This window comes from Phaenicophaeus curvirostris, chromosome 3, assembly GCF_032191515.1.
Source record: "Phaenicophaeus curvirostris isolate KB17595 chromosome 3, BPBGC_Pcur_1.0, whole genome shotgun sequence".
NCBI lineage: Eukaryota > Metazoa > Chordata > Aves > Cuculiformes > Cuculidae > Phaenicophaeus > Phaenicophaeus curvirostris.
In genome coordinates this window covers 66,661,170-66,675,736 of record NC_091394.1, presented here as the reverse complement: position 1 = coordinate 66,675,736, position 14,567 = coordinate 66,661,170, and positions in this window count along the sequence as shown.

The window sequence follows — 14,567 nt, the reverse complement described above, 5'->3', positions numbered from 1 at the left end:
TTGTATGGCAAAGTGTGGGTCATAAACAATGATGGTTAGCATTCAAAGGTGGTTTCTAAATAAAATTTCATAAACCCCACAAAATAAACAATTCTCCTCGGTCATTTTCTGTATGTATCTACGAAATGTGAATTCTACCTGATTAATTCTTTTATTTCTGTTCTTTCTCAATCAGGTTGTATAATGATGTCCTGCCCCTTGTATCTGAGTATCTTTCAGTTGTGCATTAAGTGATACAATCAGCATCTTCTATGATTAGCGTCTGTTTCATATCATTTGTTCTTTCATCATCCTCAGAGAGAAGTTTCTTTTTAGAGCAGCATTTTACTTTTGGCATGCTTTGGAATTGCCTTTCCAGGGGAAAATTATCCTGAATTTATAGACAACCACATATATATATATATATATAAGGTACCATAAACTTGATTAAACATGCTGCAACCAGTATAGGAAGCATATGGTAAGTAGTGGCATTCTCAATAACTGGAGTTTTCCAAATTCTAAAGCCTGAAGTTGGTTTTCCTGTATTTCTGTAATCCTTGGCAAAGATGCAGAAATAGGAAACTGAGGCTCAGTATTCTTTTATCAGGTTAGAAATAATTACCCACTCAAACAGAAATAGTTTCAGCATACTTTCCTTTGGTCCTGAACTTTATTTCTGTCCTGCTTAGGGACAGTGTCGGTTGCTAATTTCAGGTTGCAGGAATTGACTTCATCTTTGCAAGTGGTCATTTGTTTGCAGTGTAGCAATCCAGTATGATGAAGCTTTTTATGTGTAGCACATGGTCAATCAAACACTGGTCATATACCTTTACTGAAAAGCCTTCAGAGGAGAAAATGGATGCACATATGAATAACAGAAGATAAATCTCCTATTGGTACTCTTCAGGTATATCTCACTTTCCAAATGGTGAAGGACAGCAAGTTTGATTTCCTGTGAGCTGTTATGGTTTCAGAATCAAATATCTACATCACATTTTTATCAGTAACAGGATTTATGCCATTTGCCATTCGTAGTTCACACCATATCTCCATAATGAGAAAATTGCTAAAAAGCTTTATGTACAAATTGCAAACAGAGCATTATAAGGAGCATGCAGGTGCATGGCTTCAACCTTGGTTCCGTCAGAGGGTACGTCTTCAGAGTGCTAATAATGCACTTCAGTGCATAAACACTCCAAGTGTAGGCCTAAGGCAAACTCACACCAAAGACAGCCCTTCCCTTCACTCTGTCACTAATGGAGACATTTCTTTTGTGTACATCCCTTTTATAAAAACTCATCTAAATCATTCATTCTGGACAGTCAGCATTCTTCTATAACCCACTCTATAATCAATTGTGAAAAACAGGTCTGAGCGATTAAAATAAAAATTTGTCCTTTTTGCATAGATAGAGACGATATCTATTATTATGATCAAGTTCTGCTGTCTCCTGGGCAGGAAATTAATTTTTGTGATATTTTAGTGTAGTGCCTACTAGTTGGATGGCCAGAACATAGTAGGCACAAGTTGAGGATGAGCTTCACAAGCAGCAGTGCAAATGCAGCAGTGACCCAACCTGAGCTGGCTTAGTGCCCAACAGCTCCATGTAATACGCTACCTCTCCTGTCCTGAGTGACAACTGCAACAGATGGAGCCCAAAGTCATGGACTAATAAAAACTCGCAATGGACATTTAATGGACATTTATAGACATTTTATGAACATTTCACAGTGATGATTCATAGACGAAGGGCATGATTTCTGTGTATATATCAAAGGATGGGAAGGGGGATGGTGGTTAATGAGGATGTATTAGTGTGGCACAAGAGCATGACATAATCACTATGGAATAAAGGGCAGAGAATGTACTGGGACTGTCTCTGATAGTTAAATTTCATTCTAGCAGCTTTTATGGGCTAACATTTTGGATTTGTGACAAAAATAGTGTTGATAAGACAAATATATTTGTAATTGCCAAACAGCCCTTACACAACATCAAGACCTTTTGTACTTCTCAGATTTCCTCTCTGTGAGCAGGCTCGAGGATGCAAAAAAAAAGCTGCGAGGGGACATAGCTGGGTCAAGTGACCCCAACTGACCAAAAGGATATTCCATACCATACGACATCATGCTCAAAGTATAAAGCTGAGGGAAGAAGAAAGAGGCAGGGGATGTTCAGAGCTTTGGTGTTTGTTTCTCCAAGTAACTGTTTATGTGTGATGGAGCCCTGTTTTCCTTGATAAGGCAGAACACCTGCCTGACAATGGGAAGCTGTGAATGAATTCCTTGTTTTCCTTTGCTTGTGCAAGCAGCTTTTTCTTTACCTGTTAAATTGTTTTTATCTCAGTCCACAAGTTTCCTCACTTTTACCCTCCCATTTCTGTCACCTGTCCCACTCAAGGGGAGCAAGTGAGCAGCTGCCTTGTGTTTTGCTGCCTACTTAGGTTAAACCTCGACAAATAAAACCCAAAAATAAATTACAAAAATCAAAGAACAAATATTTACATTCACTTACTCTTTATCCAAGTTCTCATCAAAATTAAAATCACAAGGAACAGCTTAGCAGCTGTGCATGTTCAGTTACCCAAGTATGGATTCAAATACATCATTTTAGACATTGCCATTAGAAAACATAAGGTTCTGTATGTCTCCTTAAGAGTTTAAACTGGTGTCAGTTTCTTGAATAAAAGCAAGGATCAGCTTCTCAGCCAGTGCATTTCCATTAACCAGTGTTAACTTACCACTAAAACCTCTCAGGGCAATCAACTCCTCACAACTGTCCCCACCCCAAGTATTCATGTCAGTCTTTAATGGGCCAGTTTAGTAATTTGACTGTCACTCTGGACCACACAAAAATATTTGAACTAAATGCAGTAACTGCTGTGTTATTAACTAACTCCCAAAGACCTTGTCCACTAAGTGAGAAAACTGTTCATGACTTCTAAATAAACTTGCATCAGAAAAACATCTTACTAACAGGTATTGCATGTTTGACATTTGTCTTGAAATGTTTTCTGAAACAGGCACTAAACACAGTAATCAGTAAGTATGCTTCTTATTTGCTACACTGCAGGAAAATTTACACGTGAAAAATGGTTCTTAATTCTGTGTTTCACGGCTGATAGCCAACCCTACTATACTAAAATCAACATATGTGACAATATTATTGACCCTTCTTTCCAGATCATGTTAAATGCTTAGTATATAGCCCCATGTTTGTAGAGGGCTATGGATCTGACAGGAATTTCAATGATTTTTCCATAGCTGGTTTGTTAGGAAGTGCAGGCCAATAGGACTGAATACAATTGTATGCCTGCTTAATGGACACTCTCCAATGTTAGATCTATATACAGTATGTTATAGATAAAGTATCAGAGATGAAAAGAAAAACTATTAGTTAAGTGTCTCATTTTTTTCCCATTTATTTCTCATTCATCTGATAGGTCCTCCTATGGAAGATTCATCAGGATTAAAGGTGTTTGTTTTATTTTATTTTAAAGATAAGAACATCAAGGACAAGGTAATTTTTTAGTAACTTTGCTAAGAAGAAATATCTACATTGATGAAGGAATCAATGAGCACTTAAAAATTAAAACCTCTTCTGCTAGCTGAACATAACATTGACAGTAACTGGTTCTCCTGAAGAACAACTTCTTGCAATACTTAACATATTTACATTCATATGAGTAGCTGCATCTCTCATGGCATTTTGCATCCTGCAAAAACAAATTTTTATCACGATATGTATCCTCTCCATTTTTACTGCCGTAAGTATTACTAGCCTAGAACACAGACAGAAAAAGAAGAAAGGATTTAAGGAAAGAAGTATATCTTTATATATGGAACAATATTCTTAGTATTATATGTAGTATGTGTAAATTTTAATAGAATATGTGTTTAGTGTCAGAATCCTTTTCAAGGGACTTTATTATAAAAGGAGATTCTGTAGAATCCATAGCAGACAGAATGAAAAAAGTCAGTCTAGAAAGGTACTGCAATCATTTTTACTCAGTAACCTGTATTAAAAATTTTCTTGTGGCAGAAAAAAAAGTTAATTCATCTTTAAAAATGGATGTGTTTTGAAACTACTGGAGCTACCTAATAGTTTGTTGCCTTTTCTTGGTCCTCCACCTTCCTGCAGCCTCTAGAGCACTGTCACACAGCTGTGATCTATTTGTAGACAGCTTGAAGATTATTGCCTGTGTTCTCTGCTTGGACAGGATGAAAGCTGGCATGGTGCAATAACCTCTGTAATCACACTGTCATTATGCCCAACCTGATAAAGCCCTATTAGAAGTCACATAGTAGGGCTGGTCTTCAGCTCCCCACAGTCTTGACCTCCCTAGTCACAAAGCCTGCTGGCCCAAGCCCATGGAGTTTTGCACCAGGAAACACAAGCCAGAGATGTCTTAAAAGGGTTCTCGTACAGGCAAACACTATGGACAACTGGTAAAATTCATCACAAGCCTTCTCTGACACAGCCATGGGAAATTCAGTCTAAATGTAGCATAAGATTTTCTGCTTTAAATTCCTAGCACGTTGGCTGAGACTTCAAATTCACTCAGTCCATGATTTGACTCAAAATACTGCAACGTCTTCAACTGTTTTAATTCATTCATTCATTCCCCCAAGTTCCTCAGGCTGGAGGGGGTGGGGGGAGGAGATATACAAAAAAAAGAGATATTTTGGATATTTTGCAGTCTTTCTACTTATTTATATTTTTCTTCTCAGTAGTCAGTAAAAGAGGTAACTATTTAACTGTTTTTCAAATCCAGTAAGGGAAAGGCAGTCAGAAAAAGAAAACACGATATCCTACTCTATATGTCAACCGAGAGACTCAGTGGCAGCAAATCAATTTACAGGATATTGAAATTACATAGTTTACTAAAGTTTGGAAGGAAGAATCCTAGGAATTATTTAAACAGTTGTGCTGGAAAACATCTAAGGGAAAATCAAGATAAAATAAATAAATAAATAAAAACCAAAACCAACAAAAGAAACAATAAAAAGAAATCTGAATCAATTTAATTACATTTTTAAGGGTGTGGAGGCCATAGCTAAGGAACATGAGACAATTTCCTGGAGAATTTTCCACCAGGAGCATCAGGAAAGTTCAGTAGGTTAATATGTATGTATATTTTTGGTATTAAAGGTCTTCCATCTCATTATGACAACACTGGCAAAGCTTGAGCAATAAATGAAACAAGAAATAAAATAATAGACAATGGGAGGAGGGAAATTATGTTGATAGCAAAGGACATTATCTTTCAAGATAAAAAACAGGAGTCAAATTTTTGGCCATATCCCAAATACGGTCATAAATTGGGTAGAAGTGTCATCTTTGCTTTGCCTTCAGATTTGAAAATCTTGTCTCCACCTTGCTTTGTGTCACCCTTGGATTACTGTAGCCTACTTTGTGTAGAGTTAGGAAAAAAGAAATATCTTGTAATTGGGACCAGAATGTCAGAAGGTTTTGTAATGTTTTCTTTCCTCTTGAAATTAATGGTGTCTTGAGTACATTCTTTTTCATTGTCTACATTGTATGTTTACATTAAGTGACTGAGCACTGGCATAGGTTGCCCACAGACATTGTGGAGTCTCCGTTCTTTGAGATATTCAGAAACCATGTGGACATTGTACTGGGCAACTGGCTCTGGATGGCCCTGCTTGAGCAGTAGGGGTGAACCATATGACCTCCAGGGATTACTTCCCTTGTCAACCATTCTGTGATTCTGTGAAATGTCATGGTTAATAGTGCTTATATAAATTATATTATACCATGTACAAAGTTATTCATAAGATTTGAAAACTACCTCAGCAGAAGACAGTATATTTTTTTTTTATGGTGGTCAAGTGGTTTGATTTCAAAGAAGTAAATGCCAGGCCAACTGTTAGCATATATTATTTACTGCCTGATTAGGAAATGTTTCTGCTCACTCATTCTCAAGCATCAGCAGCATTTCTGAAGTCAGGTGAGGAAAGTCAATTATCCTTAAAAGAAGTGTTAAGCTACCTCAAGTATTAGGCTGCCTGAATACTTGTGACAGAAGAATAAAATAAAAAATCAAAAGCAAAACAGAAAGGGAAAGCAGGTTCCCAGCTACAGGCTGCAGTCAGGAAAAGCAATGCCTAGAGTTAACATTTTGCATAACATCCATCTGTGAGAGACACAGGAAAAGGCTGACAGTCTTTCAGTGCTGTGAAATTAAGGGACAGAGTCCTGCAACTTATCAAAGGTAAAAAGAGCCATACCATTTTCTTTTCATTTTTTCCTATCAGTCTCTTAATCTGTCAAATACCGTGTTCATTTGTGGATTGCAGCATTCATATTTCCTTGTACGATCATTTCTGCTTGATGTCAAGGGTGACTGACATAACCATAGACATACTGTTCCTGGCTGAGAAGAGTCTTTTGAAACTGGCCTGCTTGCTACCTAACCCTGTCCCACACATTAGGTCTTAGGGAGAGGTGGAGTACTTTTTTCTTCTAAACCATGTGTGCCAGGTGTTATAATGCAGCATGAGATAACTCCTGATGACAAGTGTTAGCTTGAGTTTCACTGGCATGCTGCATTTTCCCAACTTTTGTAACTCTCAGAAATAAAGATTATTCATGTATGTAGAACAGTATTAAAGACCCTTCACTATTCTCCTTTTCTGTTGTCCCTTTGTAAGGTAGTTGCACAGTAAAGATACAGTGAAAGGTTGGGAAAAAAAGAAAGACTAAAATTTGTTCACAAAATACTGGGAGAATTCTTGTGAGTAATAGTTACAAAAACCTCATGATCGGTTTGTGGGCAATTTACAAAAATATGGTGCAACAATTGTTACACATCATTTAATACAGAAATAATATTGATAGTACATAAAAGATGTATTTTTTTTTTTCTCTTATCCTCCTCCTTTTGCCACCTCAAAATATTTTCTGCGTAGACACAGACATACTGGTTTCCTACGACCAATAAAATTATGCAATCAAGAAAAGTTGATGGAAATTAACAAGAAAAAATATGACTATCCCATTGTTAGTTTTGTTACTGCAGTTTAAATGTGTTCATGATTTAGTGTAGATTTTTTTTCCCCATAACAATGTTATTATAATGACTAGGTTTGCAAAGGACCTCTGATCTCATCTAGTGCCTTCTACAAGAGACGCACTTCCCGAAGGACAAGGTGTTGTCTTATTCTGGTATTAGTCCTTATCTGTAGTTTCTAACCCTGTAGCCCAGAAAACAGACTTCTTAGAAAATTTGTCCCTAAATGTACAGATTGTGAAATACCAACACTCATATATGAGTATTCATTAAAAAAAAAAAAAAATCCACCATCTTTGCTTCATTAACATTCACTTGAGAACCTTTGCTTCATTGGATTTTTGTCCTTATTAACAGAAAGCAAAAGGTATGTATATTTGCCCCCCTAACTGCTCCTGAAGCAGTGCTAATGATGGGAGGTTTAGGTTTTGCAGTGCAACACATAATCATAGAATGTAATGTATATTCCACCTAAAAACAGCAGAGAGAAATCCACACAATACAAAGAAGTCCTTGCTCAGGTTCCATAAATATTTACATGCAAAGGAAAAATCAGAGTACTCCCATTGGCTTAGGGACACTTATGAGACTAGGCAAAATATCTTTGAGAATTGACTCAACATGAGTTCCTCACGTCTTTAAAAACAAGTACCTATCAGTTTGTGTGAGACTGTTCTAAACAGCTGGCTATTTACATTATCCATTATCTTTAATGTGTTTAGTTTAAATTCTGGCTCTTTGTTTAACCAGCACAAATAGGCTGTGTGCTGGGGGCTCTGCAGGGGTTGGCAAAAGATCTCCTCTCTCACATTCAAAGAAAATTAATCACAGTAAAACTGCTCTGTGGTGCAGGCTAGAGTTTCCGTCACACCCATGCAGAAAATTCAATTCTCTCCCCCTTTGTTTCCTGAAATCTTCATGTGGGAAGAGATATGCTCCATTGTATAACCAAGTATTTATGAAATATTTATTTCAATAGTAATTTTTTTTTTAAATACTATCAATTTAAAGAGAGTCTTGTTTGCTTCCTGCATTACCATTTCATAGAATCATGCCCCCGAGCACCTTGTCTACCCATCTTTTAATTACCTCCAGAGATGGTGACTCAACTACCTCTCATTTTGTGTTGTTGACCAGGACATGAGACTGGGAACAGGAAATCTTGCATGCTCTGTTGTATAAATTTATGGAAGTGACCAACTATGAATCCCAATTACATATCCTTTGAAGAAATTTCACCAGTGTTTACTGGTTTTGAAGAATGTAGACTATACCATCAGCTTGTGCAAATTAGCAAATTTCCCTTGAAGCTGAGAGAACTGGCCTAATTGACACCAGCTTGAGCTTTTAAAATCACTGTGATTGTTGGTGTTATTTTTCTTGAGTAATATTGTTTTCCAAAGTGGAAAACGAAGCAAAAGCTTCAGGGATAGAAAAGTTTCAGCTATGCATCTCAAAGGCAGCTGGGACAATGGGTGATTACAGGGAGTTGCTTTTCCACAGTAAATTTAGCAGATTTTGGTTTGGTAAAGCTGTGTTCCTCAAACCAATAAACCCCGTTCATCATACTAGGGCATAAATGCTCTGGCAGAAAGTGGTCAAAGGAGCTTTCAGTTGTGTCAAACACAGGGATTGTCTGAAAGCTAAAGAAAGTTGAACTTAATTCCCAAAAGATTCAGGCACGTCAAGTTTGAGACCAGCCCATATAAGAGAAATCAGGGAATGCCAAGCTCAAGGCATATCTTGGGCTTAGAGGCCTCTTGCAACGAGACCATTCCCATCTCTGCTCTGTTCCTTTGCGTAAAGTAAATTCTACCTTGCTTGGAAGGAGATCTGCCTACGTTTTAATGCACTAACACTATTCACAGAAATAGGAGATACCAAGATTAATTAGCTGGCTGTGTAATAAAGCTGGCATCCACAGGTACATACCCAAGAGGAGCATAACATAGCACCCAAAAAAGACGTATGGGGAAAAGACTGTGGAGAATAAGTATGTAGTGGAACAAATGGAGAAAGATCTGAGAAGATTAAGCCTACTCATGGGATTATAAACAGTCCTGCTCAGGCTGTTTGAAGTAAAATGAGGGCCAGTCGTTCTTATATGATAAAAAAGCAAATGATCTGTTTCCAAGAGAAGTATTTTGAATAATCTGTATACGTCTTTCTTAGCTTTTTTCCTCTGAAATAACCTCCCATTGTTTTGAGTGTTATACAATTCATGCTACTTAACATTTCTAACACTAAATGTTTCACTTCCTCTGTTCCACCAGAGCTGTTCCAGTGGAATCAAACAAAACCCATTTTCTTATATCAGTTCATTCATCACACTCAAATCTCACTGTTCTGTTTATGAGGCAGATGTAGGAAAGATTTGCCTTTTGCAGAGTATTATCTCATCTCGTGCTATTGCAAGACTTCCTGTTTTTAAATTAAATCATCAGAGTGCAGACTTCAGCTGATGTAAATAGCATGAATAGACTGATATAATACTTCAGGTCTGAAGAGGTCTGCCAGTAATTACAAGCCTGAATAACATCTGAAATAGCAAAACTGATCATCACTTTCAGCTGACTGTCCCATTTTGTACATGTTCTCAGGTAGGTGTTTTGGGTTCCTGGCAGTGAAAATTTGGAACATTGCTAAGAGTTAGAGAAGATTACAGACATATACCCAGCTTGAAAAGTCATATGATGAGACTAAAAGATTTTTTTATGGAGAATAATGTGAAAACATCATTGTAGTATAACATGGAGAATAGCATTTGTGAATGTTTGCACACTACCCCCACCTAAAGAATGAAAACCATCAACTAATCCCTACTAATACCTGCATTGAACTTGCTGATCCTGCAGTCACTGAGTGTGTATGAGCAGATTATTTGCAGACAAGTAGGAAGCACTAGAAGTAAGGCATAAAGAGGATAATTTCTGCCACTAGTTCACCACTGTCACCCTTAAGATCTTCACAGAGGAGCTAATTAATTAGGACCTTCATTAGCAGACAGTGAGGCAGATTAAAAACTGGCTGAATGGCTGTACCCAGAGACTGATGATCAATGGCACAAAGGTTAGTTGGAGGCCAATTACTAGCAGTGTAGCCCCGTGGTCTGTGATGGGTCCAAGCCTATTTAACATCTTCATTAATGGTCTGGATAAGGGGGAGAGTGCACCCTCAGCAAGTCTGCTAATGACAGAAAACTGGGAGGAGTAACTGAGGTGCCAGAGCGTTGTGCTTCTATTCACAGGGACCTCAACAGGCTGAAGAAATGGGCTGAATCCTACGAAGTTCAACAACGAGAAGTGCGAAGTCCTGCAACTGAAGAGGTAGAACCTCAGGCACCGGTATTTGCTGGAAGCCACCCATCTAGAAAGCAGCTCCGAAGAAAAGGACCTGGGGGTCCTGAAGGACATCACGTTAAACATGAGCTAGCAATGTGCAGTTGTGGCAAAGAAGGCTAATGGTATCCTGGGCTGTACTAGACAAAGTATTGCCATGTTGTTGAGGTACATTATTCTTCCTCTCCATTCAGCACTGGTGAGGCCATATATGAGTGCTATGTCCAGTTCTGCGCTCCCCACAATAGAAAAGACATGTCCATACCAAAGAGAGTCCACCAAAGGGCCACAAAGATGATTAAGGGACTCTCCTGTGAGGAAAGGCTGGTAGAGTTGGGACTGCTCAGCCTGGAAAAGAGAAGTCTCAGGGGGATCTTAATGTCTATAAATAACTGAAGCGATAGTGCAAAGAAGACAGGACCAGGCTTGTTTCAGTAGGGCACAAATTGAAACATAATATGATCTATCTGAACATCAGGAAGCACTTTTTCACTATGAGGGTGACTGCGCATTGGCACAGGTTGTCCAGAGGGATGTGGAGTCTCCATCCTTAGAGATGTTCAAGAACTGCCTGGACATGGTCCTGAGCAGCCTGCTGTATGTGGCCCTGCTTGAGCAAGAGGGGTTGCACCAGATGACCTCTAGATGTCCCTCCAAACCTCAACCACTCTCTGATTCTATGATCACCCTAGACTTGAATGTCCCAGAAACTGGTTAGCTACCTTTTTATGAAGATGTCTTCTTATTAAAGCACCTAGTACAAAGATAAGATAACTTTCATAACAGGCAATGCTGATCCTTCATCCACTAAAAATGTTCAAAACACTGCCATAGCTAAAATTTTACAATGTCATAATTTGATGAACAACTTGTTTCTTTCAGAAGCATTCTAATTAGGGAAAGCAAAGGTATCCTGACCACAGTTGTTAAGAAGCATCACAGATATTGCTGTTAAATGATTTATAACAGTCTAACTGAAAAGATAATCTAACCTTTCTTTTATCAAATTGGAGAATTATATCTAACAATAAACAGCTTGACTGCTTAATAATTCAGTTTGCTATATTTCCTAGTGCACAAACCCTTCTGTTGTCGGTACTATTAATATGCTGAATATGCCTTTGTTACCAGGCTTCCTTCCTTGTAAACGCTCATGGTGCGGCAGGACTCCCTTCCTCTCTTCTCTGTGATTTCACATGAACATTTCTAGTGACAGAGCCCTGTGAGGAGTCTGCCATCCCTCCAGCCCCGCTGTGCAGTGCAGTATCACTGCAGACATCTTCTCAAGATTTTCTCTTTCTTTGTAACTCCCACCTTTGACTAGGAAGGAAAAGAGGCATTTATGCTCTTGCTGAGACTCAAAGCAGCTGGGTTAGGTGGGAGGAGAGACTCTAACTCTATTACACAGCCACTTCTGTCACTAGACATGAGTTATGAGTGAGAGTTGGGCAGCAACTTCAACTGTGTAGATACTTTTAGTAATGCCAGGGTCAAACCCAGAAGTTGTACTGAATAACAAATCTTTCAGCTAACACATATCATTTAGTCAGTAGGTTGAAAGAAGTTATTTCCCTTATTTTAGCTTTCTGGGGACACAAACTGCATTCCTCCTGAACAGACTATTTTTTTTTTTTGCATTTTCTATATATTATTACATCTTTTACAACTTTTTACCAATGCATATCCTCTGAATTTTCACTCCTATCATGTTGCTGCCTGGTAATCTGTATATATGGACAGCATTGCTAATCAACAAACTGGTAGAGAGACACAGTGAGCTACTTATTGGAAGAAATAAGCAAAGGGAAGAGTTTTGAGTTGAAGAGACTAGAGAAATTGAAGTTAATTTATAAGTTCTTGGTAATACGTTCAAAATAAAATGATGAGTTGGCACCTTTATATCTGGAAATGTAATTAAATATCTAGCTCTAGAAATTAAAAGAAATTTGATTTTCAGTTTAGAAGACACCATAAGATGTAATTGCTAACTAATCTAAGCAATTAGGGAAACCTGCTAGGGAAAAAAATATAAACCAAACCACACTCCATCCTGTCTTCTGCTTAATGGATACTCTGTTCTGTTTTCTGAAGAATTTGACTTTCATGATCACCTCCAGACTCTTAAGAGCAGTTCTAAAAGGTACTAGGTTTTATTTCATTGGAGGACAAAGCAGTTTCAATGTATAAAGATGTATTTCTGAAATATACTGAGAAGTATTTCTTGTTTCACCATACAGTTATCACTAAAGAACTCAGTTATAGCTCAGCAAGACTAGGTCTATCACATCCAGTACAGGAAGCACTAAATCAATTCATACAAAGTACTTCTTTGTGTACTGAACTGGGCTAAATCCAAAATCTGAGACTAAGCCCTTTTGCATAAAACGATTGCTCTGTTTCTGCAGTTAGTGCAGCCTGCAGCCCCAAAGGTCTTGGAGCCATTCTGACACAATAAAAGAAATGCTTATTCAGAAGACATGATCTTTCAGTATGAAAAAAACCAGCCATCAACAACAAGAAACAGATGGATTTCAACAGATAAATGAGGAATGAAGATTGAACTGACTACAGGGAGATTTATTTAGCAACTGTTTCCAGTTTATCTTTGGGATGTACAGTAGCAGCAATTTGTAAGAAGCCAAAGCCAGCTTACTATTTACATTGCATATAAACAAGCCTAAGTGAATAATTAAGCAATTCAAGTACCTGTTTTTCAAATTGTGGGTTAAGTTTGCAAGTCTCACTACCTTCTAGCACTTTTTGTTTCTTGAGCATGGTAGAAGTAATTAGTATTACTCAAAATTCTTAGGAGCCTGTCAGACTTTGGAAATAATTCCAAAAAGATACACAAGCAAATCAAATGCAAGTTCTCGTATTTATTCTAAGATGATACTCTGATAGTCCTCATAAGGATATTGTCTTCATAAACAGCATTAACTCAGAAATAACTGCAAACACATCAAATAGAGTTTGGTAAACTTCATAAGAAATCTTTATATTGAATAAAATTTCAAGGAGATTATTGCTAACATTACTGGTGTTAACTACTGTAGTTTCTGTCCAGCTGAACTAAATGGGAATTCTTTGAACAACTGAATTTCTTACTTAGTATGTGCTGACATTTTTATTTTATTATAATGCTTATGCTTCAAATGAAATTAGTGAACTTGAAAGCCCAAGAGTTATTTCCACTGGCAATTGTAGTCTTTTGTGTGCCTATTAAAATATATAACATTGCAAACTTATTCATGTTGTTTGGCCAGTGTATCTGAGTTCTTAACAAAAAACTTTACTGCTAGCTTTCAGATACCCCATTGTTACTAAAGACAAAACCAATATTGGATATAGCACTAGCAGCAGATACTGAATTGAATAACTAGGATCATTATTGCAGAAATCAATGTGAATAGTAAGATATGAAGCATCATGACAGGCTCTTTTGGTTGCATGTTCTTTACTTTCCTCCTTTGGTCTCTCATATTTTCCTGTGCCTTGTTACATTGAGCTGGTCTAACTCAAATCTCTGAAAATTTAAGACTCGTCACTTCTGCAAAGTGCTACAATGGTTTAATGATTGAGGCACTATCTCCTAGCAAACAGGCCAAGATGAATAGCACATTTAACACAGATCATTGGACAGCTGGGGGCAAACTTCAGTTGTCACATTATCTTCCTATGTTAATATGGGGCAGAAATCACATTTTATTCTATTTCTGCAGTCCCCTAGTACATTACAAGGACTTCTCATTTAACATTTAATTGTAATAATAATGCCAATAGCATCAAAAGTGAACATATATAAAATGCTATTTTTATCATTTACTCCCCACAGCAAAGACAGCCTAAAGCTAAGGCTGACAGCATGGCTTCTTTTCCCACATGCACGACGTATATCTTTATAAAATCATATGCAATTTTCAGAATACTGAATTATGCTATCATTTGTATATCTAAAGCTCTGTAAGATGCATATTATACATTGAATGAAACAAAACTCTCCAGGCTTTTCATTCCTTGTATAATTCCCTGGAGTTCCACAAATGCTATAAAAAGCCTTAAGACATAGCAGCGACACAGTACAGTATTTCATACAGTATCTCTAAAAATTTCCAAACATAATATTGCACTGTATGAACAATCTTTGTAACTTCCAAATATTTACATTTCTAAACGTGACCCTTTGTATGACTATAGAAATTGCAGGAAATAAACGT